This window comes from Xiphophorus couchianus, chromosome 3 (assembly GCF_001444195.1).
Source record: "Xiphophorus couchianus chromosome 3, X_couchianus-1.0, whole genome shotgun sequence".
Classification (NCBI taxonomy): domain Eukaryota; kingdom Metazoa; phylum Chordata; class Actinopteri; order Cyprinodontiformes; family Poeciliidae; genus Xiphophorus; species Xiphophorus couchianus.
Genome location: NC_040230.1, coordinates 7,706,204 through 7,724,426, shown reverse-complemented (window position 1 = coordinate 7,724,426; position 18,223 = coordinate 7,706,204). Strand labels below are relative to the sequence as shown.

The window sequence follows — 18,223 nt, the reverse complement described above, 5'->3', positions numbered from 1 at the left end:
CTACGCGCCCCTGCAAATGCTTGTCTCCATGAGCGGCATAGTAATTGGAGTGCGAGAGGGTGGGAGACTAATTCGGGTTGTCCATGTGTTTGAGGTGTGTCCTTTTTAATTCTTAGAGTGGCTGCCTGATCTTCAGAGCCGGTAATCCAATTGGTTGTCCTGTTTAAAGCACTAAATTAACCCCTGTCTCACCTCCAGCCTTTTTCTGTCTGCCACAGTCTGTCTTGTTCACTCAGCCGGTGGAAGGGAGGGAGGAATAGATGGAGAGGTAGATGGACACACTGTTTCAAACCATGTTATTGTGATGCACAGGAGGTTGAGGACAAGTGTTTTAAGTGCCATCTCCTGCCTCTGTCTCGCGGGCCAGTCTGAAGTCTAACACTTTTAAATAATACGGTCTTGTAAATGATAATGTCGGGTGACAGTATGGTGTAAAGTTAATTTGTGAGTTCACTTTTTATTCTTCCTTATAGTAAATTGATTGAAAGATGTTCAGTAGTAGAGCTGTGCTATACACAGTCTCACCTTCGTAAGTGCTTGAATAAAAGACAAGTGAACTTCTTTTCTTGTGTCTGGAAGACGGCTAACCTCTCATCTCAAAAGCTTCAGTTCTGATCATGGATCAGGAGGTTATAACTGTCAAACAACTACAAGGCAGCTTGACTTCGTTCCCCAGGAGAATTCACAACCTGAAACAAGCGATCAAAACAGTTTGTGTGTTGAACTTATAAGGAACTATTCCATCTCAAGACCTCATAAGATGGATGAAAAAGTCACTCAGTGACTTCAAAGGCCAAGTTAGTGTCAGGATTTAGGCATATAAACAAAATATGTCTAAAAGTCTCATGTTTAGAACTGAAGAGATATTTTTATTGAGTGGTTGCACATAATTTCTTAGGATTTCAATTCATGAATGACTGAAGATCTACCCCAAGGTCAATGTCTCACCATCATGTTATAGTTCTGATAGTGAGCTCAAGTGTGCTCTCATGCGTTAATTTATTAGGTACTCCTGTTCAATTTCTTGTTAATCCAAATAGTGATTCAATTAATCACATGGCAGAAAATTAATGTGTTTAGGCAAGCATGGTTATACTGGAGATCAAAGTGAGGATTAGTATTTGGTAGTACAGAGTTGAATGATGTTGCATATGGTACAATTGTTGGATGGATAATTTCAGAAAGTATTTATCTTCTGCTTTTTTATGCACAACAAACAATCTTTTGGCCATATGGAAAAAAAAGGTAAAAATGTGAATAGTAGTCAAAGGCTAACAGCTGAACCAGTTGCTAGTTATAGAATGACAACTATTGCTCATATAATCACTCATCACAACCAAGCAGTGTATATCAAATAATACAGTAGATAGGCTGCAGAAGACCAAATCAGATGCCACGCCTGTCAGCTATGAATAACAAATGGAGCCTCCATTTTGCACAGGTTCACCAAAATTGAACGAAATAACAGAAAACAAACATTCCCTGGTTTTGATTTCAGCTGCAACATGTTGATTTATAAGAAAACACGAAAACTTGGATCAGTCATGCCTTGTCCCAGTTATCCAAGCTACTATTGATGGCTTGATGGTCTTGTACATAGTTTGTTGGTATGCTTTGGATCCTTCACATAGGCAGTGGAGTTTAGATGTTGCTTGAATACTGTGGATGAAAATGTTCATCCTTTTATGACCCCATCTTCTCATAGCTGCTTCCAGCAGGATATTGCAAGACAAAACAAAGCTCAAATCATCTCAAATTTCTATCTTGAACATGACTGTGAGTTTACTGTATTACACAAAATATATGAGTTTGGGTTTTGCATCTAGGCACTGATCTTATTTCTCTGAGGATTGTTGCTTCACATATAATGAAGTGATAACTATGTCTTTAAACTATTTCAGGATGTATGAAGAATGTGTCTCACCTCAGAGCCCACAGGGAGATGCTGGGGTGGTGGGTGAGCTGAAAAGAAGCAAAAGCACAGTGAGGTGTTGCAGCTCAAATCGGCAACCTAAATTAGTTAGGTATATGTAAATGTCGGGCTGCACAGTGGCGCAGTTGGTAGCACTGTTGCCTTGCAGCAAGAAGGTCCTGGGTTCGATTCCCGGCCGGGGTCTTTCTGCATGGAGTTTGCATGTTCTCCCTGTGCATGCGTGGGTTCTCTCCGGGTACTCCGGCTTCCTCCCACAGTCCAAAAACATGACTGTCAGGTCAATTGGTTTCTCTGAATTCTCCCTAGGTGTGAGTGTGTGTGTGCATGGTTGTTTGCCCTGTATGTCTCTGTGTTGCCCTGCGACAGACTGGCGACCTGTCCAGGGTGTACCCCGCCTCTCGCCCGGAACGTAGCTGGAGATGGGCACCAGCAACCCTCCCGACCCCATTAGGGACAAGGGTGAACAGAAAATGGATGGATGGATGGATATGTAAATGTCACAATCTCTGTGTGTGAAAGATTATGTGTAAAGCTGCAGCACAGTTTGAGCTGATTGCCTGAACTAGATTGTGGGCACTGCCTCATTAAGGACTGCTTGCACAATTGTCACAATGATGTGCAATTTCAAGTTAGGTAAAATCTGTTATCTAAAATCTAAATGGCCACGACACAAAATGTTACTATTAAAAAAAAGAATAAACTTGCATTTCTAGCATAAATCCATCTATATTCTGTTTGCTTACCTTGTTTAGCGTTGTGAGGCGCCTATCACATCAGCCAACAGGCGAGAGGCAGAGTATTGGATATTCAGTTCCTCACAGGACCAACACAGAGAAATCACTATACACACCTAAAGGCAATTAACCTATCTGACATGTTTTTAACATTGTGTGGTAAAACCAGAGCAAACCCACATATACATGTGAAGAAAAATCTCAAGGGACCTATAAGTCTTTAAAGTAACAGTGTTATCTACCACTGTGTGAAACAGGTACAAGACAGTAAATAGTTTCAAAAAGGATAGATACATTCAAATCCCATCTTCTTTTCAATAAATTTGTATTTTGACCACCAACTTCATGGAATATGCGTATTAGATTTAATTTGAACACACAATAATCTCCCCCTCCAATTAACTCTAATAAAAACAAAATAATCAATAAACCACCATTCACTGTAACATCACAGTTACATATTTATAAATGAGATTTTCATCCAAATTTTCATTTATTTGTGTAATTAAATTTAAAAGTGAATCATAATTTTGTATAAATTATTTCTGGCTTACAGCTGCTATGGAAGCATATAATATTTAGCTGGTGTGAAAATGTCAAGTTATGGTCTACATAGTCATGTTTGTGGCTTGAGAATTATCCCTCATGGAATCATCAAAAGGTCATTATTAATTAATCTGACTGCTTACAAAGTGCTGTACATGGAGAGTTGAGTCGAAGGAAAAAGTGCAGCAGAAAAAGCCACGCAAGTAACAGGGACAACTTCAGCCTTTGAGAGCATTGTGATGCAGAGACCATGGTTCCTGTTACACCGGAAATAGTTTGAGTTATATTCTTAAACAAGACAAGACTTCAACTGTTGCTGCATTTGTTTTGGTTCACCATTTATCACAAGTCTCAAAATATTGTCACACTGTGACTTTGAGATTGAAAAGATTGTTTATATAGTGGAAAATGTTCAGTTTCACTGAATGGTGTTGCATAGATCTGGTTTAGAGAATTATGAAATCAGCAGGGAGCTGTTTTAGCATTGCAAATAATGTAACAAAATGTTCTCATGTGCCTCTCCATCCCAAAAACACACACACAAATGCACACAGGGGCACAAAAAGACTTTTGTCCCTTTAAAAAATGAAAGCAAAGGCAAAACCCAATGTCCGCAACAGTCCCATAAACGCCTGAGGCAGTGGAAGATTTACTCTTAAGACACTGTGCCAAACCCCCCAGAGCTTTCATCATATTAAAATTCTATAATATGTTTTGTTGTATTCACCAGTCCCTGCTTCACCCGTCCTCGTACACATGCATACAGACACCATTCAATTTTTCAGCTGAAATTGCAGCCCAATGGCTTCCTTTGTGTGAGCTGCTTTTTCTTTTTTTTACAGTTATTCACAGGATCTTCTCTTTCACCTCTCCCTCTCATTTTTCCCTTTCCCCACCCTTTCCCTCTGTCTTTTTATTCTTGCAAGTTCCCCGGAGTCATATCTAAAGTGTCCACTGGGTATTTCAGTGCTTTCATTAAAGTCATTAAGCCGTTGCCCATAGTTCCCCTTTTTCTTAATTGTCCTTTCCTTTCCTTTTTCTCTCGCTTTTTTATGTCTTTTCTGACTCACTGGCCTCACTTTGTGTCTTCTCATCTGTTCCATCACTCTCATGTGTCTGATTACTACCCCCCCACCCCCCCAATTCCCTTATTGTTCTTTTTTAACCCATAATACATGTTTTTTTGTTTGTTTCTCAGAACCCCCTTATCTCTGCTATCTACCTTTCCTTTCTGGTACACGCTAAACCTTCATAACATGGGTTGTACATATAAATCCCTTCTTATTCTCCACAGATTAAGCCACAGCGCAGCATCCCCAACCATGTTTCCCATCTTTTCTCCACACCTCCTTTGATCTAACTGTGAATTAAATTCTCTCTCCGGCTGTCACCCCACACTACCTACTACTTTTGCATGTACCTATACATGCAAAAGTATTCTGCTTCCTTTGCTCTTTAAACTATGTGTCTTGTGATCTTTTAATCCTCTCCTTTCCCCCCTGATTCTTTCCCTCTTTTAATCCCTCACTTTTGTCATTCTTTTAGTTTCTCCAGTCTTCCTCCACACTTCCCTTTTACCCCCACTGTGTCAAACCCCTCTTCCAAAAATCTTTAAAAAAAAAAAAAAAAAATCTATATTAGGGTGAGCAGTTGATTTTGCCTCCTGCTTCACAGCCCACCCGCTCCCCAATATAATGTAGTGTTTTCTGTATATATATATATCATTCTGTGTTGTCCCAGATCTGAATCAGGCCCCTGGGGGACTGCACCTCCTAATAGTCTAATGAATTCAGGGCCGAACATGAATATTTCAAACCAAGGCTTGTTCTTGTTTACTTAATGGCAGTGCTAATTCAGCTGACTTCATTGATTAAAAATTTATTTTATTTGTTGGATGCTTGTGTTTTATTTATTCTTACCACTGCCTACATAAAAGTCTGCAGTTCAGATGCATGTGTGTGTTTGTGAGGCTGTTTGTGGGGACCTGAGTGACATGCCAACAAGTGGAGGCTTGCTTTGTGTTTCTAGCAGCCCCCTTCAAGTGAATAACATGTGTTGAGGGGAGTAAAATAGCACATGTGCATGTGTTTGTACTGTGTGTGAGAGTCTGTGTGAGTGTTTGCGTGGCCTAATTTTCACATTGTTTAGTTTTTCTTCATCTTTTCTCCAGTGGCCTTGCTATCACAGCTGAACAACTTTCCTCATCACAGAGAGAAAACACTGCAACCAAACTGCTCCAAAGCATCCAGACTACTTTGTTCTGCCTCACTCTGGTGCTGTTCCAGCTTTTCACCCTCCCGTTTCGGTATCACCTTAGTTTCCCTATCTTCTCTTTGACTTTCTTTTGCTTGCTATGATAAAACAAGTCTTTGTTGCTGCTTTTTTGCAGGATTTTTTGTGTGCGTCTCAAGGTTAACTCTAGTGGAAACTAGTAGTTGCACCAAATGGTAGACTTGTAGATTCTGTGCTGTGACTTTTTATTTTTACGTCAACAAAACAGATTTTTCAAGAAAGATGAAAGATGAGGAACTAGGTGAAGAATGTCGGATAGTTTGAATTGTATAAACAGTGTGTAAGTAATTTACCAAAGGGATACTACAAGGCCACTGGAATAATCTGCAACATGTTTCATATCGGGGTCTTTTTCATCCATCTACCTAATTTTCAATGTCAGCTTCAACCTGCGTGTTGACGCTTTTAACCTGGCAGCTTTATGCTCTTAAAAAAACGCTGTCTGACAACATCTGGAAACAGCTGCATTCAAAGCATCCGACTTTCACTCTGCAAAGTCAGGGAGCCACTGCACAGAATAATCCATGGCAATGGTGGAGCCAGAACCTTTTTGAAGGCGTGGCCAGGCTTGGACCATTGCTCACTCAGCAGGGCCAACGTCTGATCCCTGCCAGACCCAGATTGGACAACAGCATTGGAACTTTCCAGATCATTTAATATGATCGAAAATATTTCCTTGAAGTGAATAAATGAACACCTAAATTTATCAGTTTATGCTGTCTAAGCATATTTCACTGCTGCTACCAACTGTTTTGAAGCGGAACTGCAGGGGGTGGCCAATGATAGGTCCCAAGGCTCCACCCATGATTCACAGAGCAGCGGTTATATTTAAAGATTTGGGGTCATATCTTACAATATCTCACCACAGATATTAAACAATCTGTGAAGTGATCTAATGATCATAATAATTTGACTTGTGGGTTCTGCTGTCCAAGATAAGCCAATACCTGATCATCAATATCAGCTGATATTCAGAAAAAAAAAGTCAGGCTTGATTTTGTGCAACAGACAGCAGTGGCAGAAGGTCATTGCTCTGGTCTAATTCTGACAAATAAGTTTAGGATCATTTTCTTATTTTTATACTGCATGCTCTTATCCATGTTTGCTGTAAAAATAGCTAAAATTTCAGTACTGCATTTGCGGACCCATGCTCTAGAATAAGGATAATAAAATCCAGTTCAAAGTTATGAAAACTGTGAAATAGGCATTTATATTGCATCAGATTTGTAGTAGGCAAATTATAATTTTGCACTGCATGAGTATATATAATATCAGACGCATATAAAAGATAAGTCCAAAGAAAAAAAATATAGCAAAAAATCTGCCTCCGTAGGAACAAAATAGAAAGAAAGGGTTGTTAAAACTTCCTCCTCTGGCAGTGATCAGAAAGGATTGTTAAAACTTCCTCTCACTCTGAGTTGTTTTCATACAAGTTTGTAGTTTTTCTCTGTAACTTAATATGCATTTTTCATGCATATTCATTATGCAGATCCCAAGTGACAGCTGATCACAAGCCTTTTCACTCAACTTGTGTCATTCTATTCATCTCAGTGCTGATCTCCCCATTTCCAAACTCTCCACTTGTACCTCCTCTCTGATCCCTTTGAGTGTCGTTTACACGCTGCGTCTTCCTCACTCCTTTCTATTCTCTAACCCTCTCTACTTCTTCTGTTCTCTGGGAAAGAAATCTCTTTCCTTTGATTTTTATTGGCTCACTCTCCTTCCCTCATCTAATCTTGTCATAAGGCAAGTGAGAAAGAGAAGACAAGAGCAATAAAATCGAGGTCTTTATTCACGGTTTCCCCTCTTGCTTTTGTTTTTATTTTTTTATATGTTTCTGTTTTTGCCAGAAGGGAGAGTTTGTCGCAAAAGAAAAAAGAGAGAGGAGCGCAGTGGAGGATCTGGAGATGGTACAGAGCAGCAGGGAACAAAAAGGCAGAAACTTTTAGCTTTCTTTTATTATATTTGAAGAGTTGTCAGGCCATGTCAAGTGAGAAAAAAGAAGGGATGAGGAGGGAGGAAGAATACAGAGGTGTCACATCAGTTTATCTCCCTAAAAAAGTGACAGTCGTTTACCAGCTAACAATCCATTCTTGATGCGGCACTTGTCTCTAAGCCCCTCCACCTCTTATTCTCTGTTTCACTTTATTTCTCTTTTCCTTAGAGCGTACTTCCAAAAGCTGCCGCGGCAATTTACTGTAACTCTCCATCATTTTTCTCTTTTTTTTTCTCTGCATTTTCTTTATTCATCTCTCTGCATTTCCTCTCTCGATCAAATATACATGGGCTTTTGCACCCCCCTTGCCGTCTTTCTCTCTTTTCTTTCTCTTTCAAACATTTCCCCATGTTTTCCTCCTTTACAGTCACGTCATTTTATCTTGACATTTCAGAACCGAGGCGCTCTGTCTCTGGGAAAGAAATGTCTCAATTGTACACAACATGTTGGGCTTATTCATCTGCTTCAGTCTCAGTGTGCTTTTTTTCTGCCTTTACTCAAGAATGTGTGTAGGCCATTCATTTCGCTGAGTATTCTGATGCCCTGGGGCATTCTTCAGAATCACCCCATTTATATTGCCTACATTCAGTTGTCATCACTCTGTTGTGTAAGTGTGATTGTATTTATGTGTGTTAATGCACTGACACAGTATTTCAGCATTGTCCATGTTTGGACAGGGATAAATAATGGATTGTGTTTGGACTACAGCCACCATTATCTCCAACATGACATGTGAGATATTTAGCACCTTAGGCCATGTGTGTAAATACAGATATGTGGATGTGCTTGTGCTCTCTCCAAGAGTAATTATCATGACAGGTTGCAGGCCTATTGGCAAATGCCAAATGTTTAGCTCTACACTGCTCCAGGTTAATTGGCTGATTGAAGTACAAGACACATCGTAATGTCTCATCATGTTGTAATGCTTGTGTGTGGGTGAGTTTGTGTGCGTGGGTATGCATGTAATGTCTTAAAATATAACTATTCTGCTGCTTAAGAGAAAAAAGCAGTGTTTGAGTTGACTAGGTTAAATTCTGTGGTACTGTGTTCTTAGAGAGCAGATCAACTTACCTCTTTTTGTTGGTGGCCTGTAGAGAGGTTGATGTCAAAAAAATGTCTGCACCATGGTTTCTTGGGAGTTGTTGTGCGGGTGATTAGCTGTGTGAAAAAAGACAATTAATTTTAAAGATTTCTCCTAAACTATGGATTACACCATAACCTTCATTGCTTTACCAGGCAGATTACATCTTACCTAGTTTTGTTGTGCATGCCTAAAAATGTCAGAGTGCACTGTAACAAGATTTATGTAGGATTCATTGAAAATAAATATCAGCATCGTCAAACTTAATACTGGAGAAAAAACGTTTAGATTTGCTGTTAATACTTAGACTGTTGAATCATTGATTCATTTATTGTAACCGTACCGACGGCCCAGGCAGCATTTCTGTTGTGATTGATCACTAATTATTTACACTAGGACCAGAGGTGTAAAATAATTATTTATAGAGGAATGCTGTGGTGAAACAAATTAAGCAAACTTTCAAAGCACATCACAAAATAATACTAATGACACCAATACCCCCCAAAAATGCCATTGTAAACTGCCTTTGGGATCTTGTATTCACATAATTCACATAATTAGGAAGGCTAGCAAATGTGACATTCTACTTGCAAACAACCTCTGTCTATAGACCCTTATTGATAAGTATAAGATTTCCAGAAGACTGGCAACGGTTTCTAATCCAGCAGCTACCTTGATGGATAAAACTGGACTTTGAAGAGGATTAAACAAGGCTGTCTTGCTGTAAAACTTTAAGCTTCTTGTTATTGACTAAGTCTAACTCCATGTTATAAATGAACAGTTGCCTTGCTTCTAGAAAATACAGCTTTCTTTCTGAATCTTTGCATGCTTCTTCTAAATTCATTTTTAAACAACACGGTAATCAGTGATACCTTCTACACTAAATGACTGTTGTCAGCCTGACCTGGCAATTCTTAAATATGGGTCATTCACTTAAGGTTAAAATATGAGTAAAAACCCAACTTTTGGTTCTAAAACTTTGTGGAAAAAAAACTTTACTTTTCACACTCTTAAAGGTATTGCTTGTGATATTGATCCATATTCTTGCAAATGTCAAATGTATATCTACAAAGTATATTGATCATACTTTTGCTAGTCTTTTGAGCTCTATCCCCACAAAAAATGTTAACATTACAGTTAACATTACAGTTAACACTTTTTTGAAGAAGCCGTCAGTCCAATTTGAGGCTTGATTAGTGCCAGAATGTGTATGTCTTGTTTAATCTTAGCTTCCGTTTTCTGTATTTGAGTTGTAATAATTTATCAACTTTATTTAGATTTGTATGGCTTCGTTCCAAATTGCAATCAAACCGCCATGATGACTAATAGCTGGTGGGTTGTTCTTCTCAATAAATTTTGAATCTCATTCCCTTCAAACCTAATTTGGGTCATTGCCTGGTGTGGCTGTGTCTCATATGTATGTATGGTGTTCTCTGCTGTCAGACATCTGATGCTGAATTTTGTTATGAGGACACAGGAAAGAGTTTCTCCAGGAAACTTCGTCTGAGCAACATGCCCCAAGGCATACAAAGCTTTCAGATATTTGCTCTGATCTTTTGTAAAGGACCTCCTGTGTCTACATTGAGTGTTTACAAAGGTTAGGTGTTTCACTATGAACTGAATATAGTCATCAGTGTTTGGTATGGATATTGGACTTTGTTATTAGTCTTTAAGGCAACCTTGTGAATATTGTGAAGGATCTCGATTCATGACAGCTAGGTTTGCTGTAGCCTTGCCTTGACCTCTATTTTGTTAAAGCAGAAATACAAAAAAAATGAAGTTATATGTGTGCATCTGTTTTTGAACAGCAGAATAGTATAGTTCAATAGAAAAAACTTGCTTATTATTCTTCTTCTTATATTTACCTTTAGTTTGCTGTTGGAGTTTTTTGGATCTTCCAAACATCAACCAGCTATTGATCAGCTGCAGTGCATATTTTCTTTGGTAATTTTTGAAGAATTCTATTTTTTAAATCGGCTAAATGTAGTTGTTTAGTGCAACTATAGTGTAACTTTTTGAGTTAACTTTGCAGCTTACATTGACTAACCTTTCATAACAAGGGGTGACAAATTAAACAAGTTCATTAGGGCTTTAGACTTTGGTAAAACGTTAGGAGTCATGAGTTATGGTTTGGATAGTTCTACATAATTCTTTTGAAAATATGCAAAATAATTACTAAATTATCTAAAACCCTATAAAAATACATGTTTTGCATCTTTTCATTTTTAGCATGCTTGGAAAATTCAAATACCATTAACAGATTTTAACATGGGGTATCCAAACCTTTTGCATGGTACACTATTTGAGCAAGTACTTGCTGTATATGATTTGTGTATGTGTCGTTTTAATAGTTTATTTCAAAAGAAAAAAAAATAAGTCCCACACAACTACTTCACTCCTAGGGAGACAATAAGAAGAGAAATTATTTGTCAGTTTCTGTAAGATCAATACAGAAAATTGCCCCTTTACTGCAATAACACAGAAAATACCTAGGCTTTAAAGAAGTGACAAGTCTACTAAAAGAAGTTGTAAAATACTTTTTGTCAACAGCCACATCAATAGTAAAAAGCTTAAACTTGTCATTTTTGTAATTTTAGTTGAAAAACAATAAACTAAAATGACAAAAAAGATGTTCCATCTTAGCTGATCTGCTTTTGTGTGCCTTCTCACATTCATGGCTGTGCATGTAAAGCTCCTTGTTACTACATTCATTTAGACAGTTTGGTACATGCAGGTTATAGCCAACAAATTAGAATAAAACCTGTTGTACCGGTTGGTTTCTGAATAACTACACTTAAAATATACATTTTGATTGAAACCATACAGTTAATAAAAATTACACTACAGAATGCTTTTATTTTTTATTTGGTTTGTTTCTGATGAGCTGAAACAAATAAGCCAATACAAATGTGTATAAGGAAGGCACAATGTATATACTGATGTATCAGTGTGTGTTTGTGTAAAGGCTGTAAGTACCGATGGATATAGGTGACATGTAGCATAAAAATGCTCTGAGTGGACTGGAAAAGTGTCATTTATATAAATTTAATCCATTTACCATGTGCTGTGCAGCTCTTTATATTTATAATGTTTATTCTACCACTCCAGATGTTTGAAAAGCTTTCATGAAGTAAGTATACTTGCCATTCCTTATGATTGTGCTGTTTACTGCTATATATCCACCTATCTTTGAATACCAATAAAGTGACATAAATAACTTAAAAGCAGAAATAGGAATTACTATCTGCAATTTTATTCTGAACAGTTTGTCTGTTCAACATGAGAAGTATAGTTTGAAAAGTTGAAGGAGTAGGATGTAGAACCACTATAGTGTATATAGTTTGAAGTTCTGATACAGTCACTGCAAGCAAGAAAGACCACACAAGTGGTCACCTGAAGTTTTAACAATTTCATTGTATGAGAAATCTGACTGGACACAACTTAAGTGTGTCACCGTGTAATTGGTGAGCTGTTGCATCAGATGCATTAAATCTTTGTTGTTTTTTTTTGGACTTTGAAGCCCCCAACATAATGACAAATTGCAAAATGAAGATTTACATCTTCAGAGTGCAGCAGGACTTTTTATGAATTTAGTGCTTAAAAAGAAATAGAGTTTTGATTAGAGTGTGTGGTAATTCAGTTATGTATAGCAAATCAGTGGGTCTTTGCTACACAGAGTTGTCTTAAAATTTGCCTTCAAATGTTGGCTAGCTGTTAGCATGGAACTCTTATGAGGCCCTGTTGTGGTATTAGAAAATGGGAAGACACAAAAATGTTATAATGTAGGATGTTCTTCAGATAAAAAACTTTATAAACATGCATTATTATTATTATTATTATTATTATTATTATAAAATATCAACAACATGAAAACTTCTCCCAGCCCCCCAAAAAGTGACTTACTCTTTTGCCTGAGGGAACAATTCTTTAAAGAGCACCACAGACAAAATCATCAGATACTTTTGGGCAACTTTGTTCAAGGACTGAAATGTCACTTGTGCATGAAAAGCTTGCATGAAAGACTCCAAACGTGTGTACGTGCACAATGCTTGTTTGTTAAGGAGTGGAATTAGAATAAAATGTTCTCTTTTAAGCCTGTGTGTGTCGGGGTGAGCAAGGCAGCAGATCAGAGGGCCTGTTAAATGAGAGGGGTAATGTTACAGCTTTGTCAGAGCAATGAGGGGCCTAACTTAGCTTTAGTCCGTCTGATCTCCATTTGTTCCACCCGTGTACAAAGAGTCGGGCAAAGTGTTAGAGAAAATAGGGGAACAACACAGAGATAGAGTGTGATGAATTACACACTCCTTTGGGAGCTGAATTTGGAAAGGAAGGAGAAAATCAAACGAAAAATTCAAACTCAAACAAATAAGCCCACTTAAATATCTGTGAAGAAGACATCCATATTAGTGAGGGGTTTTTTTGGATAAATACAACAGTTTCCCCTAAAGAAGCTGTAATGAAAGATTTTCTTTCCTTTTTCTTTTACTTGAAATTTTGCTTTGTGGTCATGAATCAATAGAGAAAAATGAAGAAAAAAACTCTCAGTGCTATTTCTGTGTCTATTGCCTATCTATAATGTTCTGCATCTATCTGTTTGCTTTTAGGCACAATCTCATTTTAGTTGTGTCCCGCTGAGGCTGGCTATGTACTTTCAGTTCAACCTCAGTGTACTTACAGATTGTTCTCAGTCCATCTGTCAAATAGAAGGGGGTCGCCCCTTCTCGTGCTCGTTTGTACACTGGCGACACAATAGACTGATGAAGGCCTGCTGTTGTGAAGCATGTCTTCATCAGTCATGTTACAAATCTTCTACGTTGGGGTACAGAGCCTGTTAGACGTCTGCAATTAGAATAATTTGTTTCCTGCAGGATATAGTTTCTATGACTGCAGTGTTAACATAAGACAGACTTTTGGTAAAGTCACAGGTTTTTCATGGGTGGAACTAGGCGTAGTCTAGTTACCCGCATGATTTGACGTTGAATGAGCAGATTGGTGGATGGACAGACCGCTTTTTCTCTCTGCATAATCTTCAAAACAAATGCAAAGGCCTACAATGCATGTTCCAGCATTTATATTGGAAGAAGGGTTGCCCCTGTCTATAGAGCCAAAACAAAGAGAGAGGATAGATTTTTAAGCACAACCTAGTGTGGCATTTAGCTAGAAGAGGAAGAACAACCAATTTCAAAGGAGAGAAATATGACAGTGAGGAGAAAAGCAAAGAACTGTGGAGTTGCGTTGCACAGAAATAATTCCCCCCCTGTTTCTCCCCCTTTTCACCACTGCAGTCCTTTGATCTCAGCTCGTGCCATATTTAGAGATGTTCTTCAGCGCTAACCTTTCACCATCTCCTTCTGTCTCTTGTACCCAGACACATGTGAAAACTTGCCGACACTCATTTACACTGATAGGTTTCACCCCTGCTTTCAGTGTACTTTTCACACTCGCAGAAAAAAAAATCACACATAAGGACAGCATCTTCAAACATGAAGTGTTGTCCTTGTCTGAGGACAACATAAAACGGCGCCACCCACTTTAGTTTATACAAACGGATGGAACCAAACCCTGGGCAAATATCCAGCCACCTCATTACACATCACATCATACCTGAGAAACAAAAGTGTAACACGGATGCCTCAGACCTTTTTCCAGATGTAATCATCACACACTAGAAATCACTCCTGTGTGCAAAACAATAAACTCGCAGGTTTAGGCCATCAGCAGGCGTGTGGCAGGGAAGGCACTTGAGTTGCAAAGCAAGATTGAAGAGAAATGGCATGAAATTAAAGGGGAAAACAAACATCTAAACCTTCTCCCTCTTATCATTCTTTAGATTAAGTGATGTTCTTTGTCTGAAAGCCTATAGGATCAAAAATAATATCCTATCCAAATAATGATGATGGTGTTAAGAATTGAGTGCTTGCCTTCTTTCCCCTTTCTTTGCTTCTTGAGTATTGCAGTAAAAGTGTTTATTATACTTCCAATCATGTCGAGTGTTACATATTTTTTTGCTTCTTTGATTTTTAAGCATGAAGTTAACAAAAATACAAAATAAACACCATCTGAATTTGCTTTCTGCACAGGACATCATTCCCTTTTTCTAATCTCACCTTTGTAGCTTAGCAGAGTTATTGCAAGCTAGTCGGGTTAATCAATTAACTGATCTGGTAGACATGCCACTCATACTTTTCAACTGTAGTTTTAAAACAATATTACCTTAAAAAGCTAGATTTAGCTGCATAACTATCCCAGAAAAAACTTCAAAGTCACTGATACATTCTCTGACCATCTCTTCAAAAGGGCTTCATACTATAGAAACTGCATGATGTAAAATTTAGCTGCTTTATTACTTTTTATAACTTTGCAATTCTGCTTATTGCTTACATGATCCTCATTTATAAAATAAATATTTTAGGAATAGGGCTGCACAGTGGTAGAACCATTGTCTTGACCCATATCTGGGGTCTTTTTGCATGGATTTTGCATGTTCTCCCTTTTCACAAAAAAGAAGGTCTGCCTGTTTCACTTTCAGCATCCAGCATGCCGATGTGAGTAACTCATGTACTGCATGTGATTAAGCAATGCTATTATTGGGTCATTGCTGGTCGTTGAGTAATTGCTGTTCAGCATGGCTCATTTGGTGATCATATTATGCATGCTAAATAAATAAATGTGTAGAAATGCGATGCTGGAGCTTCATTTTTCTAAAATGCCATTGAAACAAAAGACAAGTGTGATTATATGATGGGATTATAAAGATTCTTACAAACCTCAGTTTACTATCAGCCTATGTAGAGTAAGATTTACTGCAATATCAGCTATATATTTTATAACTTACTTATGTGTTTATATATTCATTAGATATGTTAATTTGATTCACTGAAAATATGACAGTTGGGGCCTTTTTCTGATCATAATGAAGAGCAGGTTATGCAACAAGAGATGGCGACAAAACTTTAGCTAATTTGTTACATGAAAGTGTACAAAAATTAAAATACAAACTATAACAAAACTGCGCAGTGAGAACTTTTTCTCTTGTTTGTGTTTCTACTTTAGGGAGCTAAAAATCTCATGTGGTATTATTTCTTTTGGAGATTTTTTCTGTTCCTTCCGCTGACACCTGTGATTGTTTTTGATGAATGATTAAAGTGAGGATTGGATACAATCAAGTGATTTCCTTTGATGAACAATCATCAGGATTTTCTGATTTTTTTTTTTCTGCATGCCATCATTATCATAGCATTGTTGTTTTGAACTGTGTCACTTGGTGAAATATAGCCAATGGAATAAATTGAATTGATTGACATCAGGATGTTTGTTCTTACACAATTGAAGGAAGGATGTTGTTTTTAATTGTCACTAGAATAAAACTGATGTGAATTCAGAGGTTTTAGAAAACTATTTTTAAGTATTGACAATATTTAATTTAGATGAAATTCTCTACATACAATTCTTTCTTATTTTGAAAGAAAGTGAAGCAGAGGACATTTTTCTGCAGGGTCACCTTACTTCTAACTTGGACTATATGTTTTCTATAAGGTGTGAAACGAAAGGGCTTTGAGACAAACCTTTGTAAAATACCGCTGTTTCAGAACAGTACATCTATAGATTCAAATCTCATCCTGTATCTTTGACCTTTAAAATCTTTTCGGCAAAGCAGAAAGGTCAGTTTAAAGGAACTAAGATGTGATACGAAGATCAACCAAAGATGTTAAGAGTTAACCTCCAGTAATGAAGCGATGGGGCGTGTTTGTGGAGCTGCTGTATAACAGTGTTTCACCAGCACTGGCCTTGGCTGCCTGGCAGGCTTCCAGTTCTAGTGAGAGTGCATTAGGAAAGAGGCAGCAGAGCTGAACCCGAGTCCAGTTTTCAGAATTAGGTCACCAGTGGAGCACTGTCTGAGCCTGCAAGGTCAGGCATAAGCTATGGTCACCAGGGAAATGAGAAGGGAAGAGAAAATAATAAATTTGATGAAAACAATCATTTTTTTTGCCATTGAGCATTATCACCATCTGTAATGGTCATGGAATGAAATTAATGAGCATTGATCGAGATTCTGACAGGAACCTTGGGTATTAATGCCAAAAACAAAATTATTAAACTTGAATGAAAAGCAAATATTCTAACAGCAGCTAAAATAGAAACACATTGAGTATTACATGTATAATAATTTTACCTTTAAATGTATTTATTGTTTTCATTCCATTTTGAAGATTTGAGTAAGCATAAAAAACTCTGTAAATTTACAGGTTTTCTTGAAATGATTCTGCAGTGTTTACATTTGCCATTTTGCTTAATGGAAAACGCAGAAATTAACATGAAATTGACTGCTGAGCAGACATGCCACACCTTGGCCAGTTGTACATTACCTATTATTAACTTAATTAGCTATGCAAAATGAATTTCTTAGTTAGATATTTAATTTATTTATATCCTATGGGTTTATGTTTTTCATGACCAAAAACAAACAGGTCTGTTTATTAGGCCTGAATAAACATTCTCTGAATGTTTATATTTTCTCAAGTGAATTGGCTGTTTGGAGGCCTAGACATCTACAAAAGTCGCCAAAGTTTGGACATGAGTCAGGCTTGCATGAAATGTAAGTATTTTAAGGGTTTTGCAAAAGCGTGTGGTATGAAATCTGGTATGCTTGTAAAGCTTCATAAGATCTACCCTCATGTCTCTTGAAGCGATGCTTTACAACAAACAGGAAATGACAGTGTGGCAAAGTCCAATGTCACAGCATGGACACACACGCACACACACACACACGCCTATATGTATATATTTACTTATTTTATTTTTAGTTTTTTTGTCTCTAATTTTCACGTCATCTGATCTGCACCAGAGTGAACATCCACAATATTAATCTAACCCCCAAAAGATAAATCCTACACAGCTTCCACAGCTACACAAATAAAACTGACAATCCAAAGATCATTTCTGTTCATTTTGGTTCAGAAAGACCCAAAGTCATTTGGCTGTGATCGTTATTGTAATGTTGCAGTAAACATAAACGTCGAGTTACGAGCTCTTGAAAGCTTTTAGTCCACCAACATCCCCGGTTAATAAATCATACGCACCTTAAACAACAGAATCATCAGAGCTGCGGTCTGTGGTTTACATACTGTAAAAGCTGGTCGATGATAGCAATAAAAACAGACAAACTTAGAAGCTGTTTACTGCTGTTACTGTCGAAACAATAAAGATGACATATGAGCTGTGCATAAGATTACCATGACAACCAGTCATTTGTACACTGCCTTAGGTCGGTTGGGGCAATTTAAATTATTTACGCATTCATAGTTTAAAATGACTGTCTGCCTTATAATCCTGATTACATAAAATAAGTATTCTTATTGAGTCCCAAGCCTCATACCAGGAAACTCAAATCAGTATCCCTGATGCAGCCCTTTTTTTCTAGCATGTTATTAAATAACTTTAAACCCCAGGAATACATGGCAGACATTTTCAGCAGTTTTAAAACAGGTAATTTTTCAAAACTATACCTTTACTTGGTGCCAGAAACTGACCTATACCTGATACTCAGTAAAGAAAGAAGGAGATGGATTTCAGCAGAGGAGTTTTATACAAGGAGAGGAAATGTCTCAAGGCAAGAAGTTGATTGAGAGTGATGAGGGAAA

At 37.6% G+C, this 18,223-nt stretch overlaps 1 protein-coding gene and 1 long non-coding RNA gene across 5 annotated transcripts in view; one reads left to right on the top strand and one right to left on the bottom strand.

The window, feature by feature from the left end:
- cadm4 (cell adhesion molecule 4) overlaps nt 1–18,223 on the top strand; it is a 228,537-nt gene that overhangs the window by 67,870 nt on the left and 142,444 nt on the right. The window lies entirely within an intron of this gene.
- LOC114141540 (uncharacterized) lies at nt 1,283–17,775 on the bottom strand. The gene is made up of 5 exons (XR_003594868.1): nt 17,663–17,775; nt 8,573–8,659; nt 2,677–2,747; nt 1,925–1,962; nt 1,283–1,659 (listed from the first exon to the last, which is right to left on the bottom strand). It is a non-coding gene; the product is annotated as an uncharacterized LOC114141540 (long non-coding RNA).